At 43.3% G+C, this 16,767-nt stretch overlaps 1 long non-coding RNA gene and 1 pseudogene across 1 annotated transcript; one reads left to right on the forward strand and one right to left on the reverse strand.

Annotated features, from left to right (window-relative positions):
* Positions 1-790: 790 nt before the first annotated feature.
* Positions 791-13,974, reverse strand: LOC118493087 (annotated as a pseudogene).
* Positions 1,447-1,718, forward strand: LOC118493069. The gene is made up of 2 exons (XR_004895019.1): positions 1,447-1,516; positions 1,595-1,718. It is a non-coding gene; the product is annotated as an uncharacterized LOC118493069 (long non-coding RNA).
* Positions 13,975-16,767: the final 2,793 nt, after the last annotated feature.

Raw genomic sequence — 16,767 nt, forward strand, 5'->3', positions numbered from 1 at the left:
GAAAATGTTTGTTTCCTAAACATCGGTGTTGCAACAGTGGACAGAGTTTGGGGTCCCGAAAGACTTAAGGAGAAAACACAATACTGCACTCCAGAAAGCAGTGTTCATTCCTGGAAAATTAAGGAGAAAACACAAGACGTCACCGAGGAATTTGGTTATCATTGGAATAAATGTGCTACCGCCAGATCATGTTTGTATCCATTTCTTATTATACTCCAGTCATCATTGACAAAATTGTCCTTCTCGTTTTGTTTTGGACTTAAGCTGCTTCAACCAACTCCACTTCATTCATATCCAGCCCAAACAGCCACACAACCAACAGCGTTTCACATCTGGCAGACAGGAAGTTGAAGTAGTGGCGATCTCATAACGTCTCAGACCGGGTCTTTTACAGTCACTGTGCCGAGCTGTCACCACGTCGCCAGCCATTTGCCTGCCCAAAACTTTCAAAACCGTTTTTTTTGGCTCTGTCAGTTATCAGGTTTTGAGCTTGATATTTGTTTTTCGCACTTACTGATCTCCAGTCTGGTGGGGAACTCCACCTATCCCATCCTGTTGAGCGTTTGGCCTTACCGATGATGCTCGGTTCTGCCCACGGGGAAGAGCGGAAGCTCTCGTAGCTCTCCTGCCGTGCGCGGGCCACACTGTTCAGCGGGGCGTCAGTGTTAAGCTTAAGCTCCCTCGGACGAGTTGCTGTTGGTGAAGCCGTCACCACGGGTTTTATGCAGGTGGAGGGCCATTGCCATGAGGTGGCAGCGGAGAAGAACGGCGGTCGTGCTGGCAAGTCGTATTAGCGCAGCGTTGGGGTCACAGTCAACCAGCAGGTTGAAGAGTGAGCGGCAGGCCAGCACAAGGCGAAGGCTACGACGAGTGTCTACCAGCATGGTTTTGATCCTCTGGCTCGCCTGAGTCCCGCCGCGGCGCTCAGGCCATTTCCCTGGCACTACAGAGCCACCAATCAAATTTGAGAATATCACACCAGCTGACGACACATAGACTCGATAGGTGTGGTTCCGTAGTTAAAATCCTATTGGATTTTTTCCGTAAGGATTGTCAGCCAGTGGTGTAGTCTACTTATCCGCAGGTTTTGCAATCTAGATACCCACTAGGCTAAACATTGATGATGATCTTATTCACAGAAAGGACGAATTTACTTTGATGGTCAATTGTGATCACAGTTTGTAAAACGCGGTTTTTGTCACGTAAACTAAACAACTTGAGAGTCCGCGGCTTCTCTGTGCTGTAATGCTCACAACACAAGCGCGTGACAGAAAACCAGAACTTGCACTGTAAATTTGAAAACCGGGGGGATCGGAGTCAAAACCAAATTTTTTCCAAACATTCCAATAAAACAACCAAATTGTGGAACCGGGTTCTTGATGCCCATTCCGACATAGGAACGCCTTTACAAGCATGATTTAAGGTCCTCATGACCTTTGTTGCTATTTTGGATGCTTTTATCGTAGACCTTAGTGGTCCCCTAATACTGTACTGAAGTCGCTTTATAAGACCTTATGTTCCGCTAATCTGTACTGGGTCCTTTTATATAGAACCTTAGTGCGTCTCTATACTGTCATCTTAATGTCCGGTTTAGATAGACCTTATTGGTCCCGCTAATACTGATCTTAAGTCTGTTTATATAGACGTAGTGGTCCCCTAATCATGTATCTGAGTCATCTTTCTATAAGACCTTAGTAGATGATCCCCTAATACTGTATCGAATCTAGTTTAGTATAGACCTAGTGTTCCCCTAAATACTGGTAAATCTGAAGTCTCTTTATATAGCCCTTAGTGGTCCCCTCATACTGTATCGGCAGTCTCCTTTATATAGACCTTATAGGGCCCTATACTGTTATCTGAAGTCCTTTCATCATAGACTATCGTGGTGCTCGCTATCCTGTATATGTCCCACAATGCGCGTTCCTTAGTGATGTCTTTCTGTAGTCGTAGCTAGTGAGAGGAGAGATGTGGCAGAGAGTGAGTGGTGTGGTGTGCCTTGACCACCGACCACTTGCTTGTTTTCCAGCCTGAGTCGTCTCCTCTGCTGATCTCTCTCTCTCCAGGTGTGGGCCGAACTCCTTCTCGGTGGGTCAACAGCCGAGAAAATGGGGAGTACCTTTCTCGTATGACGTCCTAAGGGAAGATGCCATATCGCCCATCTGAGCTGTTCAGTTTTTCCCACTCAAAGGCCGAGCAGGATACCCAGGCATCGTTTCACCTATCAGCCAGTTCTAATTCTAGCGCACTCGGGCTCCATAGGGCATGGGCTGGGTGAAACCATCATTAGCGTTAAAACACCTCATAAAGTGAACGTTTCATGCCATGGACCTGTTATAAACAAACAGGCTCTACGAGCGATAATGTAAATGAGAAGTGCTGACTGCATGTCGTCCTCCTGGCGAGGGAGATGGCGAGGTAGCAGAGGCGCACCAGCAGCAGAGGTCAGCAGGCCTTACGGAAGAGCAAGCAGTGAGGTGTGTAGGCAAGACGATGCATATCTGACCGGCCCAGCTCCATACAGCGCAGATGGTGCCCCTGCAGGACAAGCCAGACACAACACGGTGGTCAGTGGCATGTTGTCATCCTTTGGTGCTTAAAGGGTACTACTTCGTTCTGTTTCAACCTGACCCTAGTACCCCAGATTTTGTGTGTCTCACCCCTCCCCGCAATTTCCCACACCTGCGGACGGCTGAGTCCATATGGTTCTCCAATTAAGGTCAATGAGTGTGATTTGTATAAATATGCCTGTTAAAGTATAAGTTATTGTGCCTCAGTCTTACTGCGTTTTCTCTCCATTTACAGTATCTGTCCCTGTTAAAGGAACTCTCAGCTGGTAACCGCTATGGATCGCGTGAGCCGTATTAGAGATAGGAACGACGCATACAACAACGGTTCTGTGATTACGTGGAGTGGTAGCTACCGTTACGAGTTGCCTACATTTATGCCTAGCGTATAGCATCGTTGGATGTATTCATTCACTGTTTTGACATAAGTACATAGAGAGTTCATAGATCCTTATGCTTGATGTCCGTGTAGTATTTATATTAGCAATGTGCCGAGATCCGCTGGCGTTGGTGCTGTGAATTCACGTTGCATGGTTGCTATGTGAAACTCGAGTCACATGACTGGGCTTCACGCGTATGCATGAACTAAGTATTTGCTTACATGGTAAACATGTCTTTGTACAGCAGAATCACACTCACTACAGTCTAATATGCATGAATTACCTATGGTGTAATGTAGACAGGAATATTTTGACTGGATGATTACATTCTGAAGATTAGGTTTATTTTTGTAAGGTTAACAGCTAGCATCAGAAGTGATTCGTCTGTCTTTGTAGGTTACAGTTTCACCTATCTTGCACAACGTCATCACCTGTGGACGTGGGCACAGACGTGTCTCAGTCTTGAGTTTAGGAGAGAGTTGAGCTGGCGTGTCGATGTATACGGAGCAATCCGAGACCGCACAGTTTGTAGTTTTCACTGACTGGCAGAACGCTGCGTTACGACTGCGTCCAGTGCCCGATATGATACGCAGAGCTTCTATGTTTGCCGACGCCGGTAGAGCATCCGTACAGCAAGTTCAGCCAGGAGATTGGGCTGGACCAGGGGACAGACAATTAGTCAGCACAGAAACAACAGTAAAACATCCGTGTTAGCTGTCAAATAACATACCCGGGCTCAACGGCCAGTCATATTTCCCTGCACTACACCTTGAAAACGTCCGATTGGCCGGAGACAGCCGGAAGTCAGTATTGTGTTCTGTTTATAGAAACTACAGTCCTGGTTAGTTGTTTGCGCGATCATAGTGACTTCTGATCGTCGTAGGTCCTAATGACTTCAGCTGTACAGTTCCGCAACCAATCCGCACCTTGCAGTGATTGCATAGAGGACGACGGAGCGCTGGAGCCGTTCTGCGTTGGTGGAAGATTGCCGGTCAGTGACTGGTGGAACACATCTTTGAAATTTGTCCAGGATTAGTAAGCTGCATATGTCACCCTATAGACAAAATGTTCACCGCTAGTTGGGTGCACTAACGTGCTGTTTTGTTGCTCGCATGACAGCTCAGATAGTTAGTGTTGTAATCAGTAGATACGATGGCAGAGAACATGGCTGCACTCTGTCATCCAACACGTCACGTTGCGCATCTGGGAGTCCAACATGTCACCGACCGTTAGAGTATGGTGAGGACAAGGTCTGTCATTAGCATAGCATTGTTTAGTTTAGCTCCCAACAGAACGAGAGAGTGTGATATTTTGTATGTTTTCAATTATAGATTGTGTGTCTACAAGGGTACCTATTTTCCCATGTGTTTGTGTGTGCTAAGTGACTGATGAGGAACACAATCTTCTGAAATTGGTCGATAGTAGCGACATGTTTGCGTCCACTTAAAGTTTCTTCTGTTTTTTGCAGCTGCTGTCATGCCTCTTAGATTATATGTCTAAGTGTCTGACAACATATGACAGCTGCCGTACAGAGATAGACCTTTTTGTTAAAGAGTAGTAGCCTTTTAGTTTACAGTCGAACCAGCCACCGAACTAACCATCACCAACCTACACCAGACCTCCATGACACATATCAGATCAAAGCCTGCTGGGCTTCATCGTTTCCACTGTTCCACAACATCACCACTCTCGGGTTCGGTTGTAAATAAACCCTTAATTTCACCCATGCACATGGGAGATACTGTAGCATAGCTGTAGGCAGTCTAGGGTTCATACTGAGTCGTCCATAGTTATTCGTTGTTCTTATTATATATTCTGTTAATACACTGCAGACATCTGTTCTTATTCTTCCTATTTACTAATGTGACTGCTACTACATTGCACATATCTTTACCTGATTGTTATATACATTGTTCATATTACGTAGCCAGATTTCTTCTCCGCGTAGAAGTAACTGCTATCCACTGCATACATTTCTAGTTATGTATATGACTCTGAAAGCCACCTTCTGTACAACCACTGTACACGTACTGTCGACACTGCACTATAATCTTGTCCTGATCTATACTTATGTATATCACGTTGCACCTTGTGCTCTTTTGCACGTCTGTTGGACAACTGCTGCATTTGTGGTCTGTTTGTGTCTGGTCCTCGGCGCCAAGGGCCAATGTGGGCGGTTGAATCGAATTTATATAGCCGCCGCCTCTATCACACTCTACAAAGTCCGGTGATATTTACTGGAGAGATGAGAGAGAGGAGAGAGAGAGTGAGAGTGTCAGAGCGAGAGAGGAGAGAGAGAAAGAGAAAGAGAAGAGAGAGAGTAGAGAGTATAACAGTCCTTGTTCCTCGCAGCTGAGGGCTCAGCGAGCGCACCTGAGGGATTCAGGGTGTGCATGTCAGGCGGCTAATAAATCTAAACCCACAATTAAAGACCACGCTTCTGCTCTACAAGGTTGATATGCCGTGTAGTGTGTCACATATCAATACATACATATACATACATACATACATACATACATACCCCTATATATACACATATATATATATATACCATATAGTGCTGGGGTGGGCGGACATATCTATATATATAGTACGCCAGTGTTTGTGGGAGGTGTGCTAGGGTATATATATATATATATATATATAGGGGTCGTGGTATGTGCGGTAGTAGGAGGTCATATATATAGATATAACTATATATATATACGATATATATAGACCCAGATAAATATATATATATAAATATAGATATATATTATAGAATATAGATCTATCACACACACATAGACATCTATTAGCTATATACATATACATATACACAGACATAATTCTAATAGATCTATATATACATATCGTATCACACATACATATACAGATATTATATACATACATATACATATATATACATACATACTATACAGATAGTATACATACAGTACATATACATCTATATACATACATCGATGCATATACATAGATGATCATACCTATCACTAGCATATATAGACATACCTATACATATATATACATACATCGACATATATATACATACCTAGACTATCACTACAGTATACATACATACTATCATACTAGCAGATATATACATCATATACATATACAGTACTATACATTATGACATATAGTATACATATACAGATATATACCTACAGTCTACATGACATGCATAGACATATATAGACATACATGACATACAGCATACATACATATACATACATATACATCCATACATAGAGCATATCCATACGGCTATACATACATATACATATACATACATATCATACGCTACACACATACTATCATAGATATAGTATACATAATATATGCCACACTACATACTATAGGGATATACAGATATATACACACACATATATAGATATCTACATAGAGTCTATGAAGGATATATATCAATATAGTGATATATATATATATAGAATATATCTATATATATATATATATATGCTTATATATACATATACATATATGCTCTACATCTGAGTATATGTAGCTTTACATATATACATATACATCTATATAGATAACATAGACATATATACATATATCCAGTAGCATATATACCTATATAGGATACATCTATACATACATATATACAGATCTATAGTACATATCTATATGTATATATCTATATATATATACTATAGATATACTATCTAGTCTATACCGCACCGTATATATATACACCTAGATCATATCTACACACTAGATAATATACACACAACAGTTGAGGAGAGTCACACATATAGTATACACATCTATATGAAATACACATCATAGATATATACATCACACTATATATAGATATATATAGATGATATCTATCTATCATCATATATATACATCTATCTATCCACCCAACACATGATATATACACACACCCATATCTATACACACACATATATACTCACACGATATGCATACTATCATACATATACATCGTCAGAATAGATACATAGACATATACCTACATATACTATATATACCTACATCATACCTATCCATACAATACTACCTACATCTGACATACATATAGCTATATATGGCCATATGATATACACATACATATAACTATAGATATCATATATACCACACATCGATATATAGTAGATGTATATAACACATCTAGTATCTAGCTATCTACATATCACTCTATAGAGCTATACCATAGCATATTTATATATACTTATATATCTACATATACAGTATATATATATATACATATATATATATCTACAGTATAGTTCTGGTACTATGATACATATCTATATATACATATATCTCTATGACATAGGCTCAGATACTTATATATCATACATATATCCATATACATATCTATATAATAGTTTAAGTATATATAGTATACGTATATCTCTATGTATATATATATATTACACACATATATTAGTCATCACACCTATCTCTACACCATAGATATACACACTAGTATACACACCTATATAATGACACATATATCTATATACAACACATACATTATATAGATATACTATCTAGATATATCTATATATAGTAGCACAGCACACACATATCGACACACACACACATATATATATATATATAGTAGCTACACCACACTATATAGATATACACACCTATATATACACACACATAGATATATACACGACAGCATATATAGTACACACACATATATACACATATATCGATAGACATCGATCATATATACCTATATATATTGACCTACATAAAAATATAGTATACATATATAGACTCGGACAGACGAGATACTATACAGAGATCGGTATATACCTACATATATCGCTACATATATATCTGTCATACATCATAGATAGCACATCTGACATATATACATACATAGATCTACTAGCAACATATAGACAGTACATATATAGATACCTAATAGACATAGTCATTATATAGTATATAGATCTATATATATATATATATATCTAGATATATCTATATATATATAGAATAGGATTACAGCACACCTTTACATCTACTGTATACCGTATATACAGATGCGTTTATACTCAGTCTAATATGTATCTGGCTGCCCTGTTTGTGATTTGTGTTATGAGCGTCTCTGGTCTTGAAAAAGAAGCCAAAAAAGACTCTTCATGACTGACATGGTGACATGTAATTATGACTGCGCTTGAGAGAGACCATCCTCAGGATATTTCGAATGCATAGTATGCACATTCGAAATATAGAAAACACACGTGACTCCTGTTGTGTGCTTTTTGTTTGTGTGTTTGGGGCAAAAATCCTTGATTATGCAGCACGTTTTCTAAAGCACTGTGATGGAATATGCGTGATATTTAATGCAAGTTTTATGCAGATGAAATTGCGGGAACTTACAAACACGTGGTTCATCGTGGCTTCATCCTCAACGGAGTGTTGCAGCTACTAGCTGATGTGTCACGAATCGCGTATTACGTCACTTCATAACGTCCCCATGCAACAGGACACACGGCTGCTCTTGTGTGAAGTACTAACGCAACGACTCTTCACGTTCTGCTAAGATATATGTGACTTTGTTTGCCAACGAAACATGTGATTATGGAAATCATGCAAGCCCCGCATATTTTGGCGGGACATGCTGCAAGTTAGGCGGCGAAAGTGCAGCGTTTGACAAAATGCGGCGACATAAACTAGGCGGACTTTGGCTGATTATGCGTATGCATGTGCATCAATCCGCTTTTTGTGAGGTGACTGTAAATATAGAGTCCAGCTCGTATCACAGATATTTCTGTAGAGTGTGGACTAGCCCGACCAGGTCCAATCCGCAGGTTGTGGATGAGGTCTGCGCTGCGAGCCTAGTCTTACCAGTTGAAGGGTGTTACAGGCGCACGCTGATGTTCTTGAAAGGGTCGTGGGTGACGGATGTTGAAGGAGAGGAAGGGCAGCGAGATGAAGCAGCGACCAGCCACGTCAGCGACGGCCAGGTACGGACGTGTCCGCTGCCGGGACCATCCGCTGGATGGAGATCGAGCTGTTGACTGCTGTCTCAGCATACGATCAGCACAGAGATGAGACGAGACGTGTCCTGACAGTGCACTGGCCGAATGGAGTCACCTGCACACACACCAGCGTAAAAGGGTTAGATCTATTTGGGCTCTATCCCCTGCACCTGCGCAGCTGCAAAGCCCGACGCACAAGCGCTGACGCGTAGTGACTTTGCTACGTTAAGATCACGCAGTTGATTCACTGTCCAGCCACGCGCCACGTCGGATTTAATAGCAAATGCACCTGCGCCCATGCTGTGCCCATGTCATGCGGGTCTTACCGGGAGGGTGTGTCAGTGTGCATTCTGGGCGTGCTGAGTCTTCCAGGGAGGTGTGATTACAGGTACGTGCTTCTGGGCAATGCTGGTCTTGCAGGGAGCGTGTAGTTCAGGTGGCATGATCTGTCGTGCTGGTCGTTACAGGAGTGTTCATGGTGCATTTCGCTGGTGCGTGCTGGGCTTACAGGGAGGTGTGTTCAGGTGCATTCTGGTCGTGCTGGTCTTCACAGGGAGTTATGTTCAGGTCAGTCTGGTACGTATTGCTATCTTGAGGCAGCACAGTGAGTGAGCTGGCTCCATTGACGCACAAAACGGTCTAAAATGTCAATAACGCAGCATGCTTCAGTGGTTATTTTAAGCAGAGCAGTAGTAAAACTGCTCCTAGCCTCGCCAGCGCACGCACACTATGCTTGTTACACACACAGAGACGCACAGCAGCACACCATAGCACATGCGGAAGATATTACAAATTAACAATATTAGGGTGCAAATCCTCCTGCATAATAGCAATGCTCCAAGTCCACACACCGCTGGGTTTAAAGGGAATGGGAGATGATCTCTGATTGGGTTGTGCATGTACGCCCAAAACACCACTCTGCTTTAATGAAACACTAGGTCCACACCCTTTAGAACCATGCACCCGACCCTTTTACCACCGTCAAACTATGCAAAATTAGATGTGGGTACACAGCCCTAACTGCGCCAGAATCGTTACGATAGGCCCTGAGTGTGTTAGGGCTTAAATCCAAGTTTTATCTCATATTATTTGATTCTTTGAAACAACGTATTAGATCTCTGCCATTATTTTGTTCAAATAATTCAGGGGCCCTGCGCGAACATGAGAACCATAATCATTATATTTCTCACAAATATCAACTCACAAAAAGCACTAAATAGGATTTGACACTATTATACCAACGTCTTTCAGAAATTTTAATTACAAACCAGTTAACTTAAACTTCTTTTTATAATAAATAAAATAATAAGGTGTGGACTTTCAAAATAAGGTACATTCTAGAGATGAGACTTATCAGTTTTTTCAGTTGGTATCGATGATATTGGATCGTTGATGATTGAATCGATATATTGATCCAGATCATGTATCCTGACACCCCTAGTGTGTGTGCATGCGGTTGTGTCTGTGTGTGTGTGTGTGTGTTGTGTGGTGTGCGTGTGTGCGCTTACGTGTGCGTCTGTCTGTGTGTGTGTTGTGTGTGTGTGTGGTTGTGTGTGTGTGTTATGTGTGGCCTCGCGTTTGTGTGTGTGCCGTGTGTGTTTGTGTGTGGTGTTGCGTTTGTGTGTGTGGTGTCTTTTGTGTGTTTGTTGTGTGCGCTGCGTTGTGTGTGTGGTTGATTTTGTGTGTGCTAGGCGTTTGTGTGCGTGCGTGCGTTTGTGTGCGTGTTTGTGTGTGCGTGCGTTGTGTGTGCATGCGTTTGGTGTTTATGTGCATGGTGTGTGTGTGGGTGGTGTGTGTGGGTGTTTGTGTGTGTGTGCATTCGTTTGTGTTTATGTGCGGCGTGTGTGGTGTGTGTGTTGTGTGGTGTGTGTGTGTGTGTGTGTGTGTGTGTGTGTTTGTTAGGGGTGGGAATCACCAGAGGTCTCACAATACGATATCATCCACGATACTTATGTCACGATACGATATCATTGCGATTTTAACATATTGCAATATTCTGCGATATATTGCATTTATTTCCTTTTTCCCAACTTCTATTTTTTCCCCAATTTAATGATGTCCCCAAAGTAACTTGTCAACATCTGTTTAATCTTATCTGTTTGTTCATCTCACTTCATTTGTATGCTGCAAATGGATTGTCAAGCAACAGACTGACCAACACATATATAATAAAGATCCATACTTGGCGTCTGTGTATCGATACAGTTTTGCCACGGAAAATATTGCAATACTATGCTGTATCTGATTTTTTCTAGTGTTGTTTGGTGTTGTGCGTACGTTTTGTGTGTGTGTGTGTGTGTGTTTGTGCGTGCGTTTGTGTGTGTGTGCATGCGTGTGTGTGCGTGTGTTTGTGTGGCCGTAGCGTTTCTGTGTGTCTGTGTGCGGTGTGTTGTTGTGTGTGGCGTTTGTGTGTGCTGCTTACGTGTGCGTGTGTGTTGTGCGTCTGTCTCTGTGTGTGTGGCACAACATAAGACAGCTGCGGTGTTTATAGCCGTTAGAGGACAGGAAGAAAACAGCAACACGTTTCCAGACACAACGTCATGCATTCACAGCTTCTCACAGAAACATGAGAGGGCCAGTTGGGTTGTGAATACAATAAAAAAAAGTGTCCACCCACCTTACACAGGGCCTCCCCGAGCACCCAGCGGTCCATCAGCGTGTAGATGACGGTGACCGGAAGACACACGACGCACATGAGGATGTCGGAGCACGACAGGTTGGCGATCAGGATGTTGGTGACGTTGCGCAGCTCCTGTTGCCGCGCGCGATGATGAACACCAGCCCGCGTTGCCCAGCAAGCCGATTGCAATCACAGCGCTGTACGCCACGATCAAGAACGTTGCGCCGCCTACCGAGGGCGGGCACTGAGATGTGTTCGTCCAATCAGACGCCTCCCAGACACCGAGGACGCTGCTGTCGTTGGACATGGCCGGGAATCCAGCCTGAAGAGAAAAGAGAGACGGATATAACCAGGGTTTTTCTCTACCATTACAAGTAGACTAGCCTAGAAATCTAGACGCACCCTAGCGGCAGCAAATGTAATTTGCAGCCAGGGTCGTCTAGCAACTCTCCGTTGGCTTGCGAGCTGGAAAACCAAACTCTAGTCAGGCCAATCACATTATGTATAGAGTCGGTGGGCGGGGCGTAATATAATGACGGCAGAGTTGCGACGGTTGCGCGTGAATTCCCTGCTACTTGAAAACAAGAAGATGGCTGCTGCTGCTGGCGAACAGCGGTCTTTGGAATCGGCTTTGTGCCGCGACTCTGGAGACTTGGAGTTCAGCTTTTCTTTGAGAAAAGACAAAGAACGGCCCTGAGTCATTCTTAAAAAAGGAAGATGTGTTCGAGTTTAAAGTTGAATCTATCAACTAGTGTTGCTCTGATTGGTTGGAGCGCTATCCTATTGCGTGCAGAGGAATTTGAAAGACAACCGTTGATCCCGCCCCTCGGATTGAGCCCAGCCAATGGGGAGTTTCCCAGACCCACATCTGGATGTGGGTCTGGCTTGTCAGGCTAAAGTAGGAGTGCAATGGAGCTTAAAAGTCATGGTACAGATTGGATCACGGATCAGATATATTTTCGGATCAGCACAAAAAAGGGGGACAATATTAAAAAAAAATGCTTTCCATTTATTACTTAAAGTACTGTCATGAAACAGCGTGTTCAAAGGACTTTCACCCCATTCGGCCTTCACCCCTAACCTAACCCAAATGTCCTAGGAGTGTAATCCAAACCACGATCTCTTTCCTAAACTCAACTAATCAATTTGGTGCCTAAACTTCACTGTCGCCTCCGCCTAACGCTCATTTTTGTTGCCTAAAGTTAACCATAATGTCCACCGAACCGAGTGAAGAAACAATAAATATTAAAATAGTTTCTAACCTTTTACTTCCCCAAATTTCTTGGCAGAAAAAACACCAATCTGGAAACCCCCGGCTGAGTCAAACAGAAGCTTCGCATCATTCGTCACTGGCCAGATTGGCTAGTAACTTTTTTAAATGTTACCCAATTTCAAAGCCCTGATTTTGTCCCCACCGGGGATAAAAAATAATTCAGCAGAGGCAGGGATATGTAGACCAGAAAGGAGGAAATCCCACGCATCCCCGTCGGCAAATCACAACCTGGTTATATGTGAACATTTGAAGCAAGACCATCCGTTAAAGTGACTTCCTGAGGAGGGAAATAATACGCCCAGTAGCGTCTAAACTGCCATAATTTACGGGAACGTGCCTATGTTCCCACATTTCTAAGAATTCTTTTTTTCACTGAAAATTAGGCCCTATATTCCCACAGCCCTATGTTCACACAGCCCTATGGTCCCACAGCCCTATGTTCCCACAGCCCAATGGTCCCACAGCCCAATGGTCCCACAGCCCTATATTCCCACAGCCCAATGGTCCCACAGCCCTATATTCCCACAGCCCTATGTTCACACAGCCCTATGTTCACACAGCCCTATGTTCACACAGCCCTATGGTCCCACAGCCCTATGGTCCCACAGCCCTATGGTCCCACAGTCCTATGTTCCCACAGTCCTATGTTCCCACAGTCCTATGTTCCCACAGTCCTATGTTCCCACAGTCCTATGGTCACACAGCCCTATGGTCACACAGCCCTATGGTCACACAGCCCTATGTTCACAGTTCCCTTTCTCCCAATTTGGTAGCCAATTACACCCAGACAGATGGAATGTAGCTTTTAGCTAAATCTGGTAACTAACCGTAACCCTAACCCTGGGAAAAGAAGACATGGCAGGGAGAGCAGGGGTCAGGGGTCGACAGGACCAAAGCCCCGAGGCTGCAGCTGAACTTCTCTTTCCCCCCAAAAAAAATGCAAAGCCCACAGCCGGATTAGATCAGAGGTGACAGGATAAAGGAGGCAGAGGATGTATCGTTTCCAGTGTTGTGTTGTGAATTTCATACGTAAACTGCAGATGAGGGACTGTAACTGAGGAGAGGATTCAAATATAGATGTTGTCCTCTTTTTCATTCGCTGTCGGCATCCCGGTGGATCAGCTCGGCGTCAGCGTTTTCCCTGCGAAAGACACAATAACAGAACAATGAAAGGCAGAGTACTGAGAGGTAAGAAGATGAAACAACTGAAGTCGGGCTGCGTAGAAGAATAACTGTAACAGAAAAACTGAGAAGACAAGTCTTCTCTGCACCATCTTTAATAGGGTAACAATGCATTGGTGTCCAAGTGACTAATGTGTACAAACATCTTTGAAATTGGTCCAGTATTGGCCTAGACAACAGCTTGTGATGTAACCCTACAGGACAAATGTCCAGCGTCAGTCAGCGTCCACTAAAAGTTCTGTTGTTGCTGCTGACAGACTCAGATTATTATTCTAAGTGTCTGACACATTATGAAGGATCCCTACAGAGATAGACCTTTTAGTTAAAGAGTAAGATCCTTTTAGTTTAACATGAAACAGCCTCAAATCACCATCACCAAACTCCACCAGACTCCATGTAAATAATCAGGACTTTTAGTGGACGCTAACGTCTTGCATAATACTGGACCAATTTGAAAGACTGTTGTTCCCATCAGTCACTTAGACACAAAAACATGGGAAAATAGTTACCCTTTAAGCACACACAATCATGAAAACATACAAAATATCACATCTGTCATAAACTAAACATGCTAATTAAATACCTTGTCCTTCACTCTCTAACGGTCCGTGACATGTTTTCTCCCTGAGGCAACGTGACGTGTCGTGATGAAGATGCAGCCACGTTTCTGCATCCTATCCACCGATTACCACACTAATCAAACTCTCGCTCTCATTAGCATATACTGTACACACACGCACATTGGATAGAATCGGCCCGACAGCTGCCCATTCACCGTACCAGACTCGCTCTCTGCAGAGATCTGTCTGTCTCTCCCAGTCCTCTGACAGACTCCACGACACCCAAGGGACCAAAGCTGCCAGAAAATGAGATGCGCTCACAGGCGTTACTGACTCACACACACCCGCGGCCGGACTGGGAGAGTATAATCAGCAGTCCAGGCCAATTCCCACCCTTTTTTACAACAGCTCACAAAATACTGTAACTTCTTTTCTGTTGGACGGCGTTTCTCAAGCTTACTTATGTCTCTAACTGGAAACTTTGCCTGGAAAGTGAGCATGAGATACTTCATTACGCCATGTAAGCATGGGAAATGTTACCCCTTAGCTGGGACTATTAGCTGGAGAAGATGTGGGGAACAAGTAGCAGATTATACACACACATTCTTTACATGTCCAATATTAATACCCTTTTGGGAAGAGGTCAAGAAAACCTTAACCCTTGTGTTGTCTTGACATCAACCTTGCAACTTTTTGGGTTCAACGCTACAGTTTTTGTTCACTTGTCCGGTTGGACAAGTAAAAAAAATATTCTAGTAGCCCTACGTACATTTTTACTGCCCCCTATACAATGTTTTTTTTCCCCGAGGAAAAACATACAAAAAAAGTTTGTAAATAAGAGGAAAAAAAACTGTCAAAAAAGCATCGGAAAAATCGTCAAAAATGTTAAACTTCGGGAAAACCCCGGCAAAAAACATTAAAAAGAACCACATATAATATTTTTTTTTTTTAAATTTAAAAAAAGTCAAACATTGAAAGCATTAAAAGTGTAAAACAATCTTCAAAAGCATCAAGGGCCAACTCAGTTTTTGATTTGACAACCGCACATTCAAATCAAATCATCAACAAGCATTCTCCGACGGGAGCCAGAGAACGATAATGTCAGTTACGGTACGATGAACGGGCAAGCAGGTTGCTATAGTTACTTGCCCAACGTGGCGTTTTACTTGTCCCGGGCCATTGGGCAACCCTTATTGTTGAACCCTGCTGGGTCAAAATTTCAACTTCAATTATTTGGTCATCTTTTTCAACGTTTTTGTCACCGTTTTCGATGTTCTTTTATAAAAGAAAGTCTTCAAATGCTATGAAACTGAATAAAAACACCCGAATTCAATGCTATTATTGAACTGATCATTTATTTTAAAAGTGAAGAGCATTCCCCCTGCTCTGGTGTTCCCCCCTCTCATTCCCCCTGCTCTGGCGTTTCCCCCTCTCATTCCCCCTGCTCTGGCGTTTCCCCCTCTCATTCCCCCTGCTCTGGCGTTTCCCCCTCTCATTCCCCCTGCTCTGGCGTTTCCCCCTCTCATTCCCCCTGCTCTGGCGTTTCCCCCCTCTCATTCCCCCTGCTCTGGCGTTTCCCCCCTCTCATTCCCCCTACTCAGGCGTTTCCTCCTCTCATTCCCCCTGCTCTGGCGTTTCCCCCTCTCATTCCTCCTGCTCTGGCGTTTCCCCCTCTCATTCCTCCTGCTCTGGCATTTCCCCCTCTCATTCCCCCTGCTCTGGTGTTTCCCCCCTCTCATTCCCCCTGCTCTGGTGTTTCCCCCCTCTCATTCCCTCTGCTCTGGTGTTTCCGAGCCCCTAAACCGGAGACATTTGGAAACTCTTCTGACCCGTTTTGGTTGGTAATCTGCGGGGTTGTGTTGCCGTCTCAACGGCCACAAACGGAGACCTTTGGTAACACCGACACTGACGCCAATGTTTCTCCTCCTGATTGGGTCTCATCGGTCACGGCGTCTCGTTCTCTGAGACTTATAGCTACTGACGTTACCATGGCAACTACCAGCAGCGGGCGGAGTCTCCACGCTGCCTCCTGTTTATGTCCAGTATACCAGAATGTTGAGGAGATATTTTGGTTTTGGGTGTGTTAGTTTAAACAGAGACTAGTTCTTCTACTGGAGCTAAAAACACTCACAGCACGGAGATCACTTTTGGCTCAAAACTCGGCTTACAAACCAAAACGTAGCGATGTAAAC

The sequence above is a fragment of the Sander lucioperca genome, chromosome 14, assembly GCF_008315115.2.
Source record: "Sander lucioperca isolate FBNREF2018 chromosome 14, SLUC_FBN_1.2, whole genome shotgun sequence".
Classification (NCBI taxonomy): domain Eukaryota; kingdom Metazoa; phylum Chordata; class Actinopteri; order Perciformes; family Percidae; genus Sander; species Sander lucioperca.